General features: G+C 51.7%; 1 protein-coding gene across 3 annotated transcripts in view; it reads left to right on the top strand.

Annotated features, from left to right (window-relative positions):
- The first annotated feature begins 5,781 nt into the window (after nucleotides 1–5,781).
- PPARD (peroxisome proliferator activated receptor delta) overlaps nucleotides 5,782–15,258 on the top strand; it is a 45,137-nt gene continuing 35,660 nt past the window's right edge. Inside the window, exon 1 of one of the 3 annotated variants that reach the window (XM_005311673.5) lies at nucleotides 5,782–5,802. The gene's annotated coding sequence lies outside the window, so the exon portion shown is untranslated. Of the gene's footprint in view, nucleotides 5,803–11,467; nucleotides 11,586–15,258 lie in introns of those variants that run through there. The other 2 variants (XM_005311672.3, XM_065592413.1) reach the window with 2 other exon arrangements.

Genomic DNA, 15,258 nt, shown 5'->3' with positions numbered 1-15,258 from the left:
TCCATCGTCAAGACCTGAAAAATGGCACGAGCTGGTCATCTTTTCCTTTTGCGTGGGCCCTATACCGAGGGCAAGAGTTCATAGAAGCATAGAATATCAGGGTTGGAAGGGACCTCAGGAAGTCATCTAGTCCAACCCCCTGCTCAAAACAGGACCAGTCCCCATCTAAATCAACCAATCCCAACTAAATCAGTTGAGTGGGGATGCCATGAAGGGTTCAGAGGTGAAGTCACCAGTGGAAACTTTGCTCTTGGCCCTGATGGGAGATGAATTAGGTACATTTCAGGATGTTCTTCTGGCTGGAGCTGCCTGTGAAAGACATATTCGAGAGTGGATCTCGCTGCTGCTGCATGGAATTGCTTCAGCAGGAGAATGGTCCCAGGTCTTCACAGGTAGACGCATGCAAACACCAGCCTGTCACCACAACAGGTGCCTAGGCCAGAAAGAACGTGCAAGCCCATCATAGTGTTGGCCAAGACCTCTTGATTACTAGTGTGTAATTCAGATGCTGTTGTCTGTCCTTTATGCAAACGGCATCAGGGCATCCAGAGTTGTCTGGTTTTATTTGGGAGCTAGGCAGAGGGAGCTAATGCTAGGACGTGCTGGCAAAGATATAAAGATGATCAAAGAAAGATGCTGGGGCATGATTTCCCTGGAGAGAACATGTAATTACCTTTAGTGTTGAACAGGATTTCACGTTCCACTCTGCTCTGCAGCGTCTTGGGCTGAATAAAGTGGGGGAGTGATAAGAGATTGCCTGTCTGGGAGGAGGCTGGCACATGCACAGGGAGCAGATGAACAAGCCGCAGCAAGGCGCTCGATGTTTGGCAGCCACCCCCAGCCGCCTCCGTAGAATCCCGCTTGCCGTTCCCAGACTATGTGGGTCAGCCCAGGGACTCCAGCTCTGGAAGTGCTGCCTGCAGTGACAAGAGAGTGGCTAATTTCATCCTCTGACTGCTGTGAGGAAGATTTGGGTTTGCCCCTTGAAGTCCCCCAATGATTTTTGTCCCTCTGGGTTTCATTCTGAGATGTGGTTCATAGCCACTGTAGCTAAGCTGGGCCTCCCAAAACGCATCTGCTTCAGGGCAGCTTTTAGAAATAAATCCCCTTTAAAATGAATATTAAATAGAAAAGTTCTGCCCATTTAAGAAAAGGCTTATTATTGGGAATTCCTGGGCATCTGCAGTGTATTGGTCCGCCTTTTGCCTCTTGTATACAGCCCTGGCTTCTCCTGGTGTGATACTTTCCGCGGTGTCTTCCTTCCACGAGGGCCTTAACTGTACTCAGAACAGAGTCAAGAAACTGTAACCAGCCCAAATCGCCTCTGGCATTCCCAGCCATCAGCTACTTGGCATACCATGGCTTGTGATACTGACCTCCTTTTGTAAAGCGCTTGGAGCTGTAAAGCTATGTAAGAGCTGGGTATAATTATTCCACAACCACTGTGCTTTGAAAACACCGACGCCTCTCTTTTGAGCTCAAGGAGAACCCCCATTCACTGCAGCAGGAGGGCTTATGGCCTCTCTAGACGAGAAGCCCTTAGAGCAGGGGTAGGCAAGCTATGGCACGTGTGCCGAAGGCGGCAAGCAAGCTGATTTTTCAATGGTACTCACACTGCCTGGGTCCTGGCCACTGGTCTGGGGGGCTCTGCATTTTAATTTAATTTTAAATGAAGCCTTCTTAAACATTTTAAAAACCTTATTTACTTTACATACAACACTAGTTTAGTTATATATTATAGACTTATAGAAAGAGACCTTCTAAAAACGTTAAAATATATTACTGGCACACGAAACCTTAAATTAGAGTGAATAAATGAAGACTTGGCACACCACTTCTGAAAGGTTGCCGACCCCTGCCTTAGAACATGCAGAGAGAGACGCACAAGTCTAACAGTCCATCCGGAGCAGGGTACCGGCCACGTGTACTGAATGGGTCCTGGGGGCTGAATTCCCCTCTCTGCCCTGTGGGGGCATTCCCCTCTGGGTTTGGATGGTGGGCATGGTGGTGGGCCCCGCTCAGGGAAGCCTGCCCTGCCACTGCCTGTGCTGTACCTGATTTAAAGATAGAGGCGGGAGGATGTTCCAGTGGTTAGGATGTTAGCCAGAGACCTGGCTTCAAGCCCCTACTGTGCCCCACACTGTGTGACTTCGGTGGGTAAGTCTCTTAGGCCCAGATCCAATTAGGCTCCTGACTGAAAACAATGGAAGTTAGGAGCCAAAATACCTTTGTGGATCTGGGCCTTAGCCTCTCTGTGCTTTAGTGCCCTATCTGTACCATGGGGACACTCAGGAGTGCCGCGCAGATAAAGACATTTAGGTGCTCAGATACTACAGTAATGGAGGCATCTAAATAGCTTTGATAGCTACCTAGCTTTATAGGCCCTCAGTCTCCAGGACTGTCTAGCCATCCTCATTTCAGGGCGGGGCTCTGTCTACATAGGGGGCGAGCCAATGCTCACTGAAGGCAAGGAAAAGCCTCCCATTGACTTCAGTGGGTGTCTGTGTTGCAAGCTCAGGAGTAGGTGCACCTGCTGACTCTTTTTAAAAGCTTTTGCCCATGTGTTGTCTACATCATCTCATTTATTCCCTGGAAGATTAAGAACACGAGCCAAAGTCTTCTGGTAAACTTTGCCATGAAAGTGCCAACGCCAGCGTCACTTTTTCCAAGCACCTCTGTTTAAATATAGTTCTACTAGCCTGTGGCTTGGGGCGCTTTATTGCATTGGGCACAGGGCCTCCGCTCCAATAAAGAATGTTTTGAAAGCTGGCGCGGATAGAAAATCGTGCTGTAAAAGGCTAGGTTGGAATCAGCCCAGTGAGCGCCAAGGAGCTCTGCACAGCTTGGCAATAAAATTCCAATCTCTTTCCTACCTTGAGCTGCTCTGGGCAGTTCCCCACAGAACTATGTATTTTAACGCTGTTCCTTTATTATGATGTTTTAATTAAACCTAGCGCGAGGGAAGCCATTGGCTGCGGCAGGTTTGTTTACGCTGGTTTGGGGCCGCACAGCTGTTCTTGAATAAAGAGACTCTGTGTGTCAGCGTCAGTGCTGATTTTTGCTGAGTGGCCCCGCTGTAAAAACACCACAGACCCACACTCGATACAAAAGCACCACAGATGGGAGAGGATTTGTCTGCCCTGCATTTCTCCTGACCACACAAAATAACCACGCTCATGTGATGTCAAGGGGCTGTCCACCTTTTCCAAACCTGGAGTCCTCTCCCATCCAGCAGCCCAGAGCCCACCTGCTCCTGTTTAGAAAGGACAGGGTGGTCATGACCCACCCCCTGGCTCACAACTACCAGCTTGAAAACCCCATGGAGGACGAGAATTGACCACCAAGGGGCTGTGGAGTAGTGGATGTACGTCAGCTGGCAAGGCAGAGACTGAAGCAGGGCATGCTGAATCCCTTGAGTCTTTCACACAGAAGATGCGGAGGAGAGAAGGATGCTCTGATTAGTGGGTAAAGAAACATCTCCATCACAGAGGAGCACTGGGGCCTGGTGATTGGACTCGGCTCACTGACAGGAAACTGGATTTTGCTTGAATGCCTTATGGAGACAAGGGGCAGCCGCTCTTTGTGGTGGCTGGTCTCTTGCAAAGGGAAATGCCCAGCAGTGCCGCAATGGGAGGTGCCTTTTTCTGACCTGGCGGATGAGGTGATGGCCTCAGTTAGGAGGCAGTGGGCGTGAATGGTTCTCAAGCAGGGACTTATCTTTGCACCCAGAGAGGATCTCCTCTGTTGGAGGATGGGTTTCTTAACCCTGGAAAGTTACAGGCCATTGACTCTGGGACATCTTTACACAAGGGGCTTTCCTGGATAAGCCGCACTCTGCCTGAAAACAACAGGGGAAGAGACGCAGGCTTCAACCTCCACTGGAAATTCAGGGACTGGAGCCACAAGTCTTCTCCTCAGCATCAGCCGCATTACACGCTATCTATGCACTGATCTGCATTTTCCAGGCCTCCATCATCGGGGGTAAGTAGGGGGGCCGTACCCTGCCACACCCATGCTCTAAATTCCTGGGAGTCCTCCCCAGTGCAGGAGGAAAAGGTAGCTGTCAGCCCACATAGGGATTCACCTCCCCATTGGCTGGGAGCAGTAGCCATGATGCAATTGACTAGCTGGTGATTTACACCCTCCAAAAGCGAGCCTAAAAACCCATGTGGAATATCTGCCTCAAACCCCTTTTATTTCCCCAGCAGAGGGGCTGCCCCCTGGATTGTTTTTTTTAAATAGGTGTCATTTTTCACTGAATTCCTCTCCCATGCAGCACAAGAGGTTGGCATGTTAATTACTTCAAGTGAGAACAGGCATTGAGTAAATAGACAGCTCTTGTGTCAGCACTTTCCTTTGATCCGTGGCTGACTTCAGATGTGTCTTGGTTATGCTGCCTCCAACACAGAGCGGAAAGAGCTCTGACTGCAGGCCGAGTCAGCAGTTCTGGGGGCCGTGATCAGCTACTGCAGAGACTTGAACTAAGAATAGCGTAGAACGCACACACACACACTCTCTCTCTCTCTCTCACTTACTTATTTTGCTGGGTCTCATCCTGTCTTAATTGGATACGAGTGTCCCAAGCTGTGGTCCCTAGTACACTTTCTGGTGGGTTGCAGAGAGCTGGCGGCCAGCCACAGGGGTGCTGGCCCCGCTCCTTGCTTCTACCTGCTTGGATTGCATCGCTGATAGTATTGTCCTGATGTTACTTTGCCAGGTCAGCAGTTACTGTTGCTGCTATGAGGCGGAGCATCCTACTGTCCCCACTGGGAGAGGCAGCGTTCAGAGGCTCATTGCTGTATGGGGACATGGGCCACGTTACGGGAAAATACAAGAGCTGCTGAAGTCGGCTCTGATCCTGGAAGCTCTTAGGCATCTGAGTAACTTTATGCCCATGTGGGCTCCTGTGTGAAACACCCATTGTGTTCAAAGGGGGGGAAGTTGCTCCTGTGCATAAGTGTTTGCGGACTCAGAGCCTTGGCATGGAAACTCCTTAGGACAGTGGTTGTGGTCCTGATTCTGCCTCTGTTTTACTGGTGTAAATCAGAAGGGCTGAAGCCAATGGAGTTAGAACTGAGCCCTTCGTGTTTTGCATCATCCCCCCCCCCCCCACAACCTTTTGGGCCAGTTTCTGAACTTGGTTACACCAGTGTAAATCAGGAGTGACTCCTCTTCATTTACACTGGGGTAGCCGACAGCAGGATCAGGCGGACCCGAAGTTTGTCATTTTCCCATCTGCGACCTCACATCTCTGATCAGCAATCATTAATACGTCCAGGAGGCCACAGAGGTATGTGACACTGTACAGCTGTTAACCTAGCTCAGTCCAAGAGCAGAAATCAAAGCCTGAAGGAGGTCGGAATTTGTTCAGCACAAGGATGGGGCAGCTTGTGGCCATTCGGGGAATGGAAATGTGGGTTAGGAGACAGCTGGAGGCTGAGAACGGTAGCTGGGAATCGGTCCCAGAGCCGCTATGGTGGCCCTGCAGCTCCTGTTGAATTGAAATCTGTGGGCGGGGCAAGCGCACAGCTGAGTAGCTCCTGGGATCCAGCCCAGAGTCGGGAATGGGCCTAGGAGTCAAAGGGGCGTGCTCAGGAGAGTAGGAGTGTCAGGAGAGAGAGGGAGGCATAGGGGTGACAGAGGTGGAGACAGGAGCAATGCAGAGGCTCTGGATTGGAGGCAGAGAAGCTGGAACTGCAGAAGCAGGGAACTGAATGCAGTGAGCTGAGACCACACGGGGGTGCAGACAGAAGAGGCATCTGCATTGCATGCTAAGGCTCCATCTTTCGTTGTCTTGGGCAGGTAATTGTCTCGCTATTAAGTATCTTCCAAGTGCCAGTATAGAGGGGCATGGAGCATGTATCTGATTGGTCAGAGCAGGGACCTGGTAACCAGGACTCCCGGGTTCTATTTCTTCTTCTGGTGGGAATGTGGTCCAGGGATTAGAGCAGGAGATAGGATGCCAGGACCCCCGGCTTCAATTCCTGGTTCTGCCACAGTGCCACTGATCCACTGCGTGACCTTCGACAAGTCACTTTCCTTTCTCCCTCTGTCAAAGGGGGAAAATACCTGTCTAATGAGGCTTATATAGACACTGGCTGAAAAGTGGTTTGAGATCCTCCAATGCAAGCTGCTGGCCAGGCACAAAGTAGTAGTTTTAACAATACAATCAGCACAGCCCAAAAGCAAATTCACAAGGCAGGAGTCCTGCTGCGGGATCCAATAAAGATAGATAAGAAGCAGTACACAGCAGGGTCAGTTCAGAAGCAAGGGCTACCCTTCGGACTAAGCAGTCCAGGAGCCTTTGTAACACTTATCGGGGTTAGTGCTGATTGTTGAGCCTGTAAATTTCTTGAGACGAGATCTGTTTATCCTCTTTGTTCTACCTAATCTACAGGGTATTTACAGGGCTCCCAGCGCCACAGTCCAGCAGCACTAAACCTTCCAGTGCCCAGAATGCTGCCACCGCTCAGTAAATAATTCATCGCCATTAATAATTTCATGGCCTAAGATTAGCAGCAGCCTGTATCATTTGGTTATATTTTTACCCTCATTCTCATACCAGCGCTGGTCGCGACCAATTGGCCCAGTAACCCCACTGGCCAGTCGCCAGTCTGTTATGAGTGGACCCAGTGGCTGGGTCCTACAGGCTGCCAAGTCAGGTGGGTCTGGGTAGAGGCTCCTCCCTGATTCTAGCTCTGGGTCTCCAGGGCATGCTCCCAGGCGCCCTAAACTCCGAAACCAGCGCCTCAGCCCACGCAGTCCTTCCTGTAGCCTCCCCTGGCTCCACCAAAGCTGGGGCCATCCGGGCTTCTAGCTGACCCCTTTGGAGACAACATGGCAGGAAAGCCAGGCACGTGGGCTCAGCGCTGGAATTTCTTAACCATGGTGACTTTACTAGTCAAATGCCTGCCCGTTACAGATCTCGGAACAAACAATAGAAGTTCAGAGCTGCCCCGTGCCCGCATCTGAGCTTGCCTCGTCTGGAGGCCGTGGTTTGTCAGTGTTTCAGGCTGGGCCAAGTCTCTCCTGCCCCCTCTGCCCTGCACATCCTCCTTACGTGTGCGAGGGCTGGCTCCCCTCCACCACATAGCAGTCCCTGACTCTGAGGAGCTCTAGCCCTTACCGGTCTTGTGAGTCGTGTTCCACCTCGCCGCCCCCCCCCCCCCCCCCGCCTGTAGAGATGGTAGGTCCAGGTGGCTGGGCCAGCAGCTGAGAGACAATCAAAGTGGATGGTCCCAGATCACTCTGTGATGGCGTAGGGACCATCCGTTGCTGAACTGCCTGCAACACTCTTGGGCAGGTCCAGGCTTGTGCATCGCAGCGCCCTGCATTTCCCCATCTAGTATAAGAACAAGACAGTGTTCGGAGCTTGACGCAGCCCCGTCCCATGCTGTCACTGTGGGCTCAGGCCCTGATCCTGCATTGCTCACTCTCCCACAAACCCCTCTGCCTGCTCAGTCAGCGCTCCCTGCAAGAGCAGGGGCATAGACTTCCCTCAGAGGACCCACGGTGCACAACGCTCTCTTTAGTCACCCACACTAGCCTTTTTAAAGAGCCGCTCTGCCCATGTGCGGCTGGTTCAAGCAAGAAATTTACAGGCTAGATCCCTCACCTGAGCCACCGCTGCAGACTCAGGTTTGCCAGACAGCCGGGGGGCAGCACTGCCATCTGCTTAAAAGCACAGCACAGCACGTTCTCAACCTTTTCCAGCCTGAGCCCTTCACTTAGGTCTGTCCCAGCCCACTTCCTGCTACCAATAGGGGAAGGACAAGGTGGTCGCTACCCCTGCCACATTCGTGACCCCCAGGGTGAAATCCTATGGACTAGCAGATTCGCTCTGCTTCCTTATAACTAATTTCCATTCCCTGTCAGGTCTCAATCCAGCCCAGCACTTCCCTCACTGGCAGGATATCATCAGGTCCTGGGAATGATTTCTGGGGCACGCAAAACTGTCATCACTTCTTTGGGGATGGGGGCTGTTGTTTATTAGATGCATGTACAGCACCTAACACAATGTGGCCCCGACCCTGACTGCACTTGGGCTTCTGGGCACTGCCATAATAAAAATGTTGAATACTGTTGCCCCTTTTTTGACCCAAGCAGCTAGTCAAAGTTCAGGGCCCTGGGGAGGTTCCAGTTGGAAGTCGCAACTGATGGAGTCTGGCACTTTCTTTGAGGCAACCTGATTTATTTACAAGGAATGTATGAAATCCCGTGTCTCTGAACGCAGAAGGCCCCATGAACAAAAAGAGCAGTTTCTAATTTACAACCCTCTTTAGCCAACACCAGACCCAAAAGCTCTATCTAGCGTTTGCCTGGGTCACAGTGTGCCCATCCTCTCCTGCTTGGCTTTCTTGCCTCTCCCTCTTGTCTGGTCTCCATTTGTGTGTGTTCTCTCTTTCCACACATGCTCCCTACTCAAAAAAATATTCAGCAGAAAGCTCCCGGGCAGGATCACACACACCTTTTGTCTCTTAGATGGGGGCTTATGTGTACAATTATGTTAATTGAAGGGGGAGTTCACACCTATCAATCTCAATGGGGTTTTAACTAGCTCATAATAATTATATTGAGATGTCCCATAGTGAGGAGAGGACAATTTGCTGCAATATAAGGATGTTTGGATGGACTGCTGTTATAATGTATAGTACCTAGCTTTTAAATAGTGCTCGTTCATTGGTAGATCTGAAAGCATAATACTTTTATCTTCACAACATCCCTGTAAGGCAGAGCTGGACTATTATCCCCATTTGTACAGATGGAAAACTGAGGCACAGGGATGTTAAGTGAGTTACCCAAGAAGTTTGTGGCAGAGATCAGAATTGCACCTGTATCACAGGCCCCCTAGGCTACTGCAGTAACCCCCAGCCCATCCTTCCATCTGCTAATAGCAAGCCAAGATGTCTTATGTGACGTGAGGTTCGGCTCCCGGCGCCTGAGAGTGTGACGAGCCACATGATGTTTGGATGCCATGCTCTGCTGTATTGTGCTCTGAGGACACAAGCTGGTCACATTTTTTTCAAATGAAAAACATTTTTGGCAAAAAAATGGTGTTGGTGCCCAATTGAGACATTTCACTCAAACCATTGTGGTTCTCAAATGTCTCCATTTTTGAAGGAAAACGTTTGATCATTTTCACTTTTAATTGATCAGTTGGAGGGTGGTTGTTTACCATTTTGGGGAGTTGATTTTTTCCCCTTTGTTGCTAATTAATTATTATAAATTAATAAATTATAAATGGACCAGGACCCCAGTCGGCTAGCGCTGTGCAATCACAGAATGATGAGATAGTCCCTGCCCCTGTCGCTATCTAAGACAATAGATGAATACAGACAGACAGTGGCTTAGTTCTCTGCCACTGACCTGTTGCATGCCCTTGGACAAATCACTTTCCCTGTCTGTGACTTTGTTTCCTTTCCCACCCATTGTCTATCTTGTCTCTTTAGACTGCAACCTCTCAGGTACAGGGACTGCCTCTTACTTTGTGTATGTACAGTGCCTGGAATAATGGAGACCCCTATGCATTACTGTAGGAGAAATAAGTCATTTGTGTCACAATCCTGCAAGCACTATGGGACTTCAGTGGGGCTTCTCATGGATACAGTGTTCCGGGCTGTGGTTCGTCTTGCAGCATTGGGCCATGATGGGTCTCTCCTGCACACCAATAAACCTGAATTAGAAAAAAGTTATTTTGAAAAATTCTAAATTTTAAAAGCAAACAAAAATTTAAAGAAAAAAATCCACAGAAAAAGTAGAAATATGAGCAGTTTAGTACATTTGGAAAGCTAATGGAAATAAATTATCTATATTTAATTATTATTCATCCAGCTATAGTGCTGGCATTTTGATGCACCGTAGGCATGCTGGGCCAGTGCAAACATTGTAGCACAAACATTTATCCTATTGCATAAAAGGTAACATCCTAGTTAGTTCCTGCTCTTTTGATGTCCCTGTATTTTTCTGATGAGAGCCTCATACTAATTACCCTCTGCTCCTACCCTACAGGAGCAGTCCCTCCAAAGCATGTATATATGATTTTAATCTTAAACTTCTACAAATTTCCTGCTGTCCCCTATACATGACAACCCCTCTTCTGCAACCTTGCCCCAGATATATGCCCCATTGATGCTCTTCCTACCCCTTTAAGAAGCATCCCATATAGGCATGCTTCTCTTGGATGCATCCACCACCGATGATTCACACTCCAACATGGCATCCCTTCCTGGTTCCCTACCGGGTAACACCCTGTGGATCCCCCCCCCCATATCTTCTGTAGGGTATCGCGCCTCTAGGCACATCTTCTGTCATCAGCTGTGGCCAGCGCCTCCATTTTTCTGTGGGGTGGGCAGTTTGACTTTGGGCTGAGAAATAGCCCAACTGGTTGATAGAAGAACTCAGACCAGGGATAGGTGGACACAGCAACCTTTAAAAAGCAACAGAGGGTCCTGTGGCATCTTTGAGACTAACAGAAGTATTGGGAGCATAAGCTTTCGTGGGTAAGCTTTTCTTCAGATGCAAGAAGTGAGGTTCTTACCCACGAAAGCTTATGCTCCCAATACTTCTGTTAGTCTCAAAGGTGCCACAGGACCCTCTGTTGCTTTTTACAGATTCAGACTAACACGGCTACCCCTCTGATACTTGACAGCAACCATTGCAGACCGCTGTACCCCTTGCAGGAATCTGATTTGGCTGGCGGACTCCCAAGTTCCACCTCACTTAAAATCTACTTGCTTACAAAATCAGACCTAAAAATACAAGTGTCACAGCCTCTAGTACTGAAAAATGGCTGACTTTCTCGTGTTTCCCATAACATTTATAAAATAAATCGATTAGAATATAAATATTGTACTTACATATCAGTAAAAAGAAGAACAGGAGGACTTGTGGCACCTTAGAGACTAACAAATTTAATACATTTGTTAGTCTCTAAGGTGCCACAAGTCCTCCTGTTCTTCTTTTTGCGGATACAGACTAACACGGCTGCTACTCTGAAACCTTACATATCAGTGTATGGGATATAGAGCAATATAAACAAGTCATTGTCCGTATGACATTTTAGTTTGTGCTGACTTTGCTAGTGCTTTCATGTAGCCTGTTGTAGGCAACTATCTAGATGAGCTGAGGTCCCCCCTGGAAGACCTCTGTGCACCCCAGGGGTACACGTACCCTGGCTGAGATTGAGACCTGCTGCTCTAGCAGACTCATTGCCCACACACCCCAGCGGGCCTTCCTTACCCAGCATGCTTTGCTAACAGCCTACAAGTCCCATGATCCTCCTGGCATCTTTTCCCCGCCCCCGCCTGCCGACTTTTCCGGCTTCGCCTTGTCCTGAGCGCCCGCCAGGGGGCGCCGGGCCCTGTTAAGGGCCGTGCCTTCTCCTGCAAGGGGAGGGAGGGAACGGGCTTGGGCCGTTGCTGTAGCGATATGCTAATATAGCCCAGGCGCTGTTGATTGGCCGGTTGAGGCTGGGCACGCGGTGGCGTCGGGGCGGATGCGTGTGACGTATTGGGGGGGTTAGGGGGAAAAGTTCTGGGCTGAGCTGGAGCTTGAGGGGGGGTCGGAGCCTCCGCGTCCGGCAGCAGGTGAGGGGGGAAGGGCCCCCGGGACCCCCCTGTCCTGAGCCCCACTGCGGGGAGGGGGATCCCCCAGCCCGACACCCCAGCCCCTTCTCCGCATCCCCCAGCCCTCTCTCCCGGGGGGGGGAAATCCCTCTGCCCCCAGCTCCTTCCCGGGGGAACCCCTCTGCCCAAACCTCCAGCCCTCTCTCCGCATCCCCCAGCCCTCTCTCCCGGGGGGGGAATCCCTCTGCCCCCAGCTCCTTCCCGGGGGAACCCCTCTGCCCAAACCTCCAGCCCTCTCTCCGCATCCCCCAGCCCTCTCTCCCGGGGGGGGGGAATCCCTCTGCCCCCAGCTCCTTCCCGGGGGAACCCCTCTGCCCAAACCTCCAGCCCTCTCTCCGCATCCCCCAGCCCTCTCTCCCGGGGGGGGGATCCCTCTGCCCCCAGCTCCTTTCCGGGGGAACCCCTCTGCCCAAACCTCCAGCCCTCTCTCCGCATCCCCCAGCCCTCTCTCCCGGGGGGGGAATCCCTCTGCCCCCAGCTCCTTCCCGGGGGAACCCCTCTGCCCAAACCTCCAGCCCTCTCTCCGCATCCCCCAGCCCTCTCTCCCGGGGGGGGATCCCTCTGCCCCCAGCTCCTTCCCGGGGGAACCCCTCTGCCCAAACCCCAGCCCCCTCTCCGCATCCCCCAGCCCTCTCTCCCGGGTGGGGGGGAATCCCTCTGCCCCCAGCTCCTTCCCGGGGGAGCCCCTCTGCCCAAACCCCCAGCCCCCTCTCCTCATCCCCCAGCCCTCTCTCCCGGGGGGGGGATCCCTCTGCCCCCAGCTCCTTTCCGGGGGAACCCCTCTGCCCAAACCCCCAGCCCCTTCTCCGCATCCCCCAGCCCTCTCTCCCGGGGGGGGGGATCCCTCTGCCCCCAGCTCCTTCCCGGGGGAACCCCTCTGCCAAAACCCCCAGCCCCCTCTCCGCATCCCCCAGCCCTCTCTCCTGGGGGGTATCCCTCTGCCCCCAGCTCCTTCCCGGGGGAACCCCTCTGCCCAAACCCCCAGCCCTCTCTCCGCATCCCCCAGCCCTCTCTCCCGGGGGGGGACCCCTCTGCCCCCAGCTCCTTCCCGGGGGAACCCCTCTGCCCAAACCCCAGCCCCCTCTCCGCATCCCCCAGCCCTCTCTCCCGGGGGGGGATCCCTCTGCCCCCAGCTCCTTCCCGGGGGAACCCCTCTGCCCAAACCCCCAGCCCTCTCTCCTAGGGGGGGACCCCTCTGCCCCCAGCTCCTTCCCGGGGGAACCCCTCTGCCCAAACCCCCAGCTCTCTCTGTGGGGGGGACCCTTCTGGCCCCAGCTCTCTCTGTGGGGGGACCCTTCCTGGTGGGGGACCCCTCTTCCTGACACCCCCAGCCCTCTCTGTGGGAGGATACCCCTCTGCCAGCTGCCCCTAGTTCCCTCTGAACCCATCTGCCTGCAGCTGTCCCCCCTGGAGTAGTGGGGGAGGGGGAACCCCTCTGCCTGCAGCCGCCCACCCCGGAGTAGGGGGGAGGGGTAACCTCTCTGCCCACAGCTCCCAGCACTCTCCTCCTGTTCTCTCTGAAGGAAGAGTGTGAGGGAAGTGGGACTGGCCCCAGGAATGGGGCGTTGAAAGGCAGGTGAAAGGTCTGAAGCGAGTGTCATCAGGTACAAGGTTCTAAGGGGAGAGATGTAACCATGGTCAGAGCAGGGCATGGGAGAGACCGGATGCCTGGGTTCTATCCCAGCTCTGGGGCAAGGGTGTGATCTTGTGGCTTGAGCAGGAGACTGCAGACATAGGACTGGTAGGTGCCACTGGCTGTCTCAGTGACCTACCACAAATCTCATTTCCTCTCTGTGCCTCGGTTTTCCTGTCTATAAAATGATGGTGATGCTTCCTTATCTCTCTGTTGTAGTCTCAACACACTTTAGAACTATATATAGACATCACACCGCCCACCTATGAAATACAGCCATGTCTGGGGTGGGATCCAGCAGAAATAGAACAACTGTGCATCAATGCTACACAGATGTTTAGGACAGCAAGTAAAGAAACTGGTATCTAGATGAAACTGCTTGTAGGTGAGGGCAGAAAAACAGCCCTTGCTTACTTTCCAGGTAGGCTGTGAGTTTTAATTAATTGATTAATTATATGTTAAGTGCCTGGAGATTCTTGGATGGAAGGCAAAGGAATGTAAAGACACAAGACAGCCACCCAGCTTCCTAGATTAGAGACTGGTTTCTTTCACCCCTCACCTCCTTACTCATGTATTGACCTAGTCTTGTTGCATCTTTTTTATTCCACACTGATCAGCTCCCAACTCCTCGCTGAAACAGCTGACTCCTTTGTATTACCGTGTTTGGCTCCATCTCAGAACTAGAGAGCTTTCCCCATCCAAGTGGAATAGCCGCTTTCCCTAGCAGAATTCCTCCTGCCTGTCTGCAGTGGAAAGGGATGGTCAATCTGCCTTGCTGCTCTTTTGACAGCTGGTGCTGAGTGATTGCCCCTCAGATCATACAAAACTGCCCTCCTCACTTTCAATGTGAGGATCTCAAAGCACTTCAGACAGTAGAGAATTAAGCCTTGTGACCTTGATGTAGATGTGTAGCTCCATCTATTTTATAGATGGAGAAACCGGGGCAGAGAGAGGTGAAACGGCCGGTGTCGCTGTTCGTAGTAGAGCAGGGGCTAGAACCTGCATCTCTTGATTCCAATCCTGTGCACAACTGTTTTTCCTCATTCTTATTATTAATAAAGCCTGTCTATTATTATTTTGTACGACTGTAGTTTAGTAGCTGAATTGCCTGCATTGACTCAGTTTACCGTGGCAGACTAAAACAACGTAGAGTGACCCTTTAACAGCCCACCTTGTCTGATCAGACAGGCACATATCTTCCCCTCCAACTGCCGTGTCATGGACAGAGCCCTTGTGAAAGGGGCTGGCTAGACGGCCATGGAGGCTGAAGAGCTCTACTGTACGGTAGAGCAGGTACAAGAGGGGCAGTGGCACAGCAGGCTCTCCCCCACTCCCAGGTTCCCGCCAACATACATCAGCGCTGACCTGGAGGAATTATCTTAGCGTGGAAAGGGAATTCAAGTATCTCTTAGTCCCTTGTTGGTAGGGAGGCCAGTGGTGATAGTTCTTGGCACCAGACACCTGTCCTTTAGAGGCTGGTCTGAGACCCACCAGCTTCATTTTCCATTGGCTTTGGACAGCTGTCAGATAGATTTTGGACACCTGGATTTTGAACAGGTGACCCTGATGTGACCCTCCATATCCTGTTTCCAATTGCTGGAACCGACTCATCCTCCTCTCGGGGCCTGTTTTCTTACTGACGCCTTCACTTTCTCACACCGGGTTGAAGGCCTCCAGATGCAAATGTACTGAAAGCTGGGTGAGTTTCTTCCTTAACAGAGCCTGTCAACTGGAAGAATAGAGGAAGCTTTGGGGAGGAGCTGGGATGTTTGTTGAGCTTTCTTTCATGCTCTGTTGAGTTGGTGCAAGTATCGCCTTGCACCAAATGGTGACTGGGCATGTCCTGACATTTGGCTGAGAGCAGAGCAAGGTGAACTAAGACTTAATATTGGTTTTCTTGTGTCTTTCTCTGTTGGCAGTTGTAGCTCGGACAGTGTCATAAGGTGTGTGCAGTCAGGATGTGACTTGCATTCTGATTGACAGTATCAGCGCTGGGTCTCC

Source organism: Chrysemys picta, chromosome 4, assembly GCF_011386835.1.
Source record: "Chrysemys picta bellii isolate R12L10 chromosome 4, ASM1138683v2, whole genome shotgun sequence".
Lineage (NCBI taxonomy): Eukaryota > Metazoa > Chordata > Testudines > Emydidae > Chrysemys > Chrysemys picta.
Note: the sequence above shows the minus strand (reverse complement) of the source record. Positions and strands in the feature narration are given on the sequence as shown.